At 33.1% G+C, this 7449-nt stretch overlaps 2 long non-coding RNA genes across 2 annotated transcripts; both read left to right on the forward strand.

The window, feature by feature from the left end:
- Positions 1 to 222, forward strand: LOC123905254. Its single transcript, XR_006808354.1, has 2 exons — positions 1 to 81; positions 175 to 222. It is a non-coding gene; the product is annotated as an uncharacterized LOC123905254 (long non-coding RNA).
- Positions 223 to 1808: 1586 nt separating this feature from the next.
- LOC123905253 lies at positions 1809 to 3372 on the forward strand. The gene is made up of 3 exons (XR_006808353.1): positions 1809 to 1871; positions 2176 to 2272; positions 3026 to 3372. It is a non-coding gene; the product is annotated as an uncharacterized LOC123905253 (long non-coding RNA).
- Positions 3373 to 7449: the final 4077 nt, after the last annotated feature.

Genomic DNA, 7449 nt, shown 5'->3' on the forward strand with positions numbered 1-7449 from the left:
GAAGAAGTTTACAAGGTTCTTATGCGCCGTAACTCTGTCTATGTTACCTTCGTCATCGCTGGCGCTTTCCTCGCAGAACGGGTTTGTCAATATTCCCCTTTTCATTTTCTTCTTATTCAATTTTCGTTTATTCTGATTCGCTTATAGAAGATCCATTAATTTTTTTTTTTGCAGGGTGTTGATTACGGAGTTCACAAGCTATGGGAATACAATAACGTTGGGGTATTGAATCTATTCCTCTCTATCGTTAATCTATTAAAATTATGCTTATTATTTAATTGTGATTAAATTCTCGATCTTCATAGTAACGTTAGTTTTAAGATCTCTTTATTTACTATTATATAATTTTGAATTATGCTTGTTAATTATGAGATTTTGAAATAGAGTATGATGCATCTTGTTGGTTTGTGCTTGGTTTTTCTATGAAGAATCTAGATTAATATTAGAAGCTCTATATTAACCTAGATGTTAATGGCAAAGGCCTTTTACATTTCTATTGCTATTAAGTGTAGATGCATTAGGCGAAATGGTTGTCACTGACTTTCAATTAGTTGTGGGCAGCTTATGTTATATGTGCAAAGTTTTGTTAAATTCGATCGTTTTATTCTAGTTATGTCGAAAAATGTGTCGATTTTCTTTGTTGACTGTGCTTTCGTAGCTCCCTTCTTCAGAAGAAAAGTCATAAAAGCTTAATTGTTATTATAAATATGTTTTAGCTTAATTGTTATTATAAATATGTTTTTTCTCTTCACTAATTTGGAAGAAAGATTAGTTTGTCATGCTTTTTTGTTGCAATTTTTTTGTTTCTAGAAATATGTTTTTGTCATGGAAGAAAGCTTATGAAAGATTGTAATTATTAAAGCAAGCTTTCAAGTTTCAATTCAGGGTAAGAGTTCATGAACACATTTGTAATTCCATCTATATGTAATTCTTATTTGTTTTTAAATATTGTGCTCTCTAATTGACTGAGGTGGAATCTGTTCATTCAACCTGGTCTTGTCTTAGGTAGTTGAGTATATATAACTTGCATAAACTATAGGACCTGTCCTGACCTAAAAGCAGGACATGGGTGGAAGAAACTCAAGGACATATGGAAACCCATTTGAAGGCATATTTGTTTTCTAGTTCTTCTCTTGTTTGAAATTTTGTGATGATTGTTAGTTGAAGATGTTACAAGTGTTATCTAATCTACTACAAAGACACTTCATGTCCCTAATATTTTTGTGGTCTTAAACTTAAAGAATATTATTATGATTTGGTAGTTTATTTATGATTCTTGTTAACTTACGATTGGGATTTGAATGAGGAGTTAAATTTACTAGATAACTTTTTTTTTTTCTATATCTTTAGATGAAAATTGAAACCATCTACAAAAATGGCCTTATTCTGATTTGGTAAAAGCAATTGCACCACCGTGAATATAGTACATATGCTACACATGATTTTGAATTAATCATGATCATATATGTGTGTTTCTAGAGTATGTGTATATGACTCTCTTTTGTTTGATGATAAATCCGTCACGATTATTTGTTTTGGGATTTGGCTTTGTCATTTGGTTATGAAGAAGGTATTGTTATGCTCTATGGTTTTTTCTAAAATTGGGTATTGATATGCCAATCTCTAAAGTTGTTAATTTTCCTTCTCTTCACTGCTATAAAAAGAAGAGGCAGATTAATCCTTTTTTTTCTCTCTTAAACAACTTTGTTGTTTTCAATGTTATGTCGCAAGCCTTTATTGAATACTAATAAATCATGTGTAGTATTGTTGATGAATTTACTCTATGATGATTAATCTATTTTGCAATGATTAGAGAAAAGGATTACTCTATGATGATTAGAGAAAAGGATTCAATCGAAGCTATTTATAAGGTAAAAATTTGCTCCCTTTAAAAATGGTATGATCACAAATGAATTTGTTTTGAAAGATGTATCTATTTTCTTGAGCTTTGTGTTGTTCTACTTTGGTACTTCAAACTATGTCAATTCTTTCAAATTTGATTTTTATATAGTATATATATATATATATATATATATATATGCATTTACCTTATGTATTTTGTCTAGATTAGGCGGATTGATGGTTGATGTTTGATTTCCTTTGTGTTTATATTGATTTTTGTTTGTTTTTAAGTGTTTCTATTTGTGTGTGGAATGACTAATGAGATGTGTGCAGCATGCTGAACTTGCATAAGCCTTTACTTCTCTACAAGTGTGATTGGGAAATCGGTCCTTATGAGCTCCACTTTTTAAATCATTCGCGAATTGGAAAGGTATTACCTCATGCATTTTAATGAGTGTGATCATGTTGTACCATATGAAAGACTGCCATATTTATTAAAAGTCTGACCCGAGGACCTAATTGGTTTTGGATCACATATTTCACTCTTTTGAGCATGTTTTTATGTCATTTTCCTTAACCTTCTTCCAAACATACTTCTGTACTGGTGCTTTCTGACTACCACCCATCTCTTCGTCCTTGCCCTGGTTGGACCACTGTTATTTCCTACTACTCTTTTTTCTCTTGTTTCTCCCTCACCCTAGTATATATGATATGATGGTTCTTTTGACCCTGTGACTTGTTCGTCCGAGTTGTGTGGCTTAGTTGCAGGTGCTGATTTGGTTTGGGTGGTATATATATATAGGTTGTATTTTCCTTTTTTCTACCCTACCTATATCATGAACTGTTGTATTTCATTGAGAATTACTTTGGCTGTATTCCCTTGAGTTTGAAATTTGTTTTTACTCTTTGAATTGCCTCATGATTAATTTAGCCACTTAATTTTGTGTATAATTTCCATGTTGTTACTGATTAATTATTGCTCCAATACAAACTGTGGTTGATAACATCTTAAGAAATTTGATAGTAAAAAGGGTAGTTGCTTTATGTAGAACACGGTAATTAGTAGATCACGAAACCGTTAATGTCCATTGAATATATGGAAGTTTGAGTTGAACATAATAAAGTTAATTTATTTGAGTAACTTATAATGATGTTATAGGGGTATACTTGTGTTCAATGACAGGAAAGGAAGATCAAAAGAAATGCAACTTGTAAAAGGGATGCTTCGTAAGTTATCCAGACATGTAGTAATCAACACTATGCAAATGCCGTCGTCATGAGAGAATTTATGTTTGCCACAATTTTGTCTTACAAATTATGTTTGGTTTTGATAGTTTTATTGTGTAGACTTTACTTTCGATTTGTTAGACATATACTTGGTTTTTTTTTCTTAGTGTTGTTGTATGACATAATGGTTGTCACTTTTAAGATTCTCAAAATTCAGTTTCACACTACGTTTAATTTGTTTGTGGGTTGAGATATTGTGGTTGTCACTTTGTATATATATGACTATGACTATTGTTTTATGGATCTTTGTGGTGGGAGAGAATTTTACTGAAAAAAATATTTTTTTTTTTTAATAATAAACTAGCGTCCGCCAAACAGACTCTATAGGCAACATTGAATAAAACCAAACCATTTGTATAGCGTCACACAAAAATGGATGCTACTAGCGTCTGCCGTATACTATGATTGTAGCTTCGGCTTAGCGTCTCCTCAGACGGATGCCAAATAGCGTCTACTGGACGCAACTGTCTTGCTTCGGGCATTTAAGCGTCTATTGCGTGATGGACGCTAAGCTGACGCTAAATACCTTGTAGCGTCCGCTTTTGGCCATTTAGCGTCTCATTTTGGCCGACGCTCCAAAGCAGTTTTCTAGTAGTGATAACTGAGGATAACTGTTATATATCCTGCTGATATCCTATCCTATCATTATCCTGTTTTATATCTTATCCTATCACTATCCTATCCTGCGCACCAAACGGGCCCTAAAGTTTTAAGTTAAAATGTAACGTCTCCCTCTCGTGGTTCTGAAGCATTTTGAACTGATGTTTCTCTCGAGTGCTCTCAAACTCCTAAACAATCCTCAATTGTTTTTTTTCATGTATTCCATCAAATAGCATTTTTTTTTTACTAAACCATCAAATAGCATTTTATATTATTAATATTTTGAAACAAAATAACACTTCCTCCTTATTTGTTGAAACAAGCCTCGCACGGTCAAACCAAATAACAACACTTTTAGAGCATTGTTAGTTTAGCTGAGGGTAAAAGTTGAATCTTTAACCATTCATAAAACCTAACTCAACTAAGTTAAAATACTAAAATTGTTAGGTAAGACGTCATAAGAACCCTGATCCCTTTATGACTGTCATTTGGCCTATATAAAAAAATTTCCTGGAAGTCAAAACTATTTGGAGTCCATATCTTTCCGGAATCAAAGTATTATGCCTAAAAAATTGTAAACTAAATAACGCTATATTTTTATTTGCATTCCGTGCTTAATATTTTGGTTTGTGCACCATATCTTTGATACGATCAATCAGTAGATAGGCACTGACTTCTATTTTCATAAAATAAAAAATAAAATAAAAACCCACATTAGGTTTAGGAGGACATAACTATCATAATTTGTTTTTTAAGCAACTAAGGATATCATTTATATTTATATTATTTAATGGTGGTGTTACGTAAGATGGAATAGGAAAGATATTTGTATATTAGTTTTTTTGATAAAAATATTTGTATATTAGTAATTTAGTATATTGTTTGAAGAATGGTACATTTTGTTGTGGACCACGTCAAATATTGTGGATTGTTTCATGGTTCCCTTGCTTGATTACTGAATCAATTCGAGAAACCGCCAATGGACACATTGTAACAACTCTACTGTCACTGTGTTCGTATATTAATACTATAACAGTGATAAAAAAATAAATTGGAATACGACTTCATTGCCATGAAACGTATTTAATAATAGGTGTTTTAAATATTTGTCATTGTATTGAATAAAAGTATAGTACACGCGTGACCACCAAGGAATCCCACTGTTTATTTATTCATAGTAAGCTGCTTTCATTTCTTTGTCTTTTTGTAATAGGCTCATGTTTTGATTCCTTGGTTTATTTGGGTGCCGGGGGAGGTTAGATTATGTACAATAATTAAAGAAAAGATTCATAATTTTTAACTTTACTAACCAATAATAGTTTATGTACGAGAAGTATTAAGAACCCCAATGAAATGAGATACAGGGATACAAGAGGGAGCAAACAAAAGATCTACAAAGAAAGTGAGCAAAAAGGAGCCTCAGAGCCCTCCAAGACCACCGATGATTAAGGCTCACCACGACAAAACACAATAACGGCTTCAGCACAAAAACGATTGTACCTCACGTTCATATAAAGAGCGGGAGGGGCTAGGGTTTTTGGCCAGATACCACATTCAAGAAAGAAGTTTCATCCTATCAATCAGATATTCAACAAATAATGTTTCTCTAGCAAAGATTAAGTCGTTTCGAGAAATTCAGATTAACCAAATAATAGCATATCAAATTAACAAACACCCTAGGTATGCCCTCCTACCCACTTCAAACTCAATGCAATGCTCGCACAAACCTATAATCCCCCTCTGCAAAACAATCTCAACCCCTAACCGGCCACCTGAAAATAAAATACCAAACCGACGAAAACAAGTCATAACTTAAGAACAGATATGTTCAGCCGACTCAGCTGAAATCCCACATAAGGTATTAAGAGGGTCACTAATAACATTACATGTAAAGAGGTTGCGACCAACACTTCCACATATTTGTCAGGACTTGCCTGAGAACCACATGAGATGATAGTTAAACTACTAAAGTACTTATCAGCACATAGTAGGCCGATTTAACCAAGACAATTCTGATGGAATCATGCTTCCAAACCCAAATATTTAGAGCATTTGAGATTTGGTAGGAATTGAGATCCCCCATGAGGTCATCCAATAAGTCCATCTCCCAAACAAAAAGCTCCCTTCTCCACATTATATACATAGATCAAATAATATGAGAATAATTACAATGTGAATCTATAGAATCTAAAAATTCACACATTGTCATTCTTAATCTGACTTTGACATCATGTAAAATAGTTTAGATTTCATACTTAATAATTAAGGATATGGGTGTTCAAACGCATCGTGATAAATTTAATAATGTGAAACTCTAATTTAACTTTAGTATATTTTTTTTTTCTAAGATACAACTTCAAACACATACTAGGGTGTCAAAAACCTTTATTATACTAACTTTTAGATAAAATTAAATAAAAAGTGTGGATATTTGTTGTTTGTATTCCTAAATCCTAAGATTTTGCTTTATGCTCCCTGATGGGCGATGATTTACACCGCCATTGGTGTAGATTGATCGATGCATGGGAGATTGTATTATGGCAAGATAACAAAAGATATCAGGACAAGAGATGAAATCGGTTTCAGCTGGGCATGATTGATATTTTTTTTAAAAATATCTTAATTACCTGAGAGTGATTCATGCCAATGAAAAGTTGAATTCTTTTGATCTATTCAATTTATTGATGTACAGAGCTGAGTAGTAAATATCACTTTATTGACCCGAAACGATCTTTGGCATTTAGTCGTTCCACAACTAATGACATGATCTTCTCTGTGAAGGAAAAAATGCTGCTTTTAAAAGTGTGTAAAACTTGAGCCCCTTCAAAAGTGGCGGTTTTTCTTGGCAACTTATACAGGACATGTTGTCGACTCGTCAAAATCTCTTGCAGCAGGTCATCATTGGAGATGTTAGTGCTTCTACGTGTGTGTTATGTGGTTTAGGTCATGAATCAACTTATCACTTATTCAGTTATTGTAACCAAATCTCACCAGTTTGGTATCGTATCCTTCGGCGGTTGAGTGTGGAGCTGGTGCCTCCTCGTCTAGTTTTAGGATTTTTTGAGACTTTCTTGGGCATAATTATGGGGTAAAAAAAGATAGATTAGAGTGGTTGTTAATTTGACATACTATTGTGTGGACTATCTTGAGATCTCGAAATGAAGTCTTCTTTTCGGAAGGGATCTTTTATGTCGCGTGTCTGGTCGATAAGGCAAAACTGTTATCTTGAAAGTGGTTTCTAGGTGAAAATTTTGGCTCCCCATATTCCTTTTACGAGTGGGGTATCCACCATACTTTATGCTTGAACCGGTAGAGTTTATTTGGGTGTCGTGTATTTGGCCTCGATTGGTCAGGGAAATTGGAGGTCCTTTTGCTGCTTTGTCATACCTGTGGTTGTTTATTCCCTCTTTGTTTCTGACGAGTATTCTTCTTGTAGTGGTGCCTTTTAGGGATTTTAGCTTGTTTGTAGTGTGCCTCCTTGTAATTTTTTTTTCTTTCTCATGTCTTACCTTTGAGATGGTTGTGAGATGATCTAAATATGTATTTATAAAGTAAAAACAATCCTTATTTTAAAAGGCAGTTTTATAAAAAATGAGTTAGATCCAATGGCTATTTTTTTAAAAAAACAATAATGTAAATTAATGTTTTTAGATAAAAATATAGCTCCATTATTGAACTGAAGCACTATTTTATTGTTGGATTAGCATTTAGCTCTGATAT

This window comes from Trifolium pratense, linkage group LG2 (genome assembly GCF_020283565.1).
Source record: "Trifolium pratense cultivar HEN17-A07 linkage group LG2, ARS_RC_1.1, whole genome shotgun sequence".
NCBI classification, from domain to species: domain Eukaryota; kingdom Viridiplantae; phylum Streptophyta; class Magnoliopsida; order Fabales; family Fabaceae; genus Trifolium; species Trifolium pratense.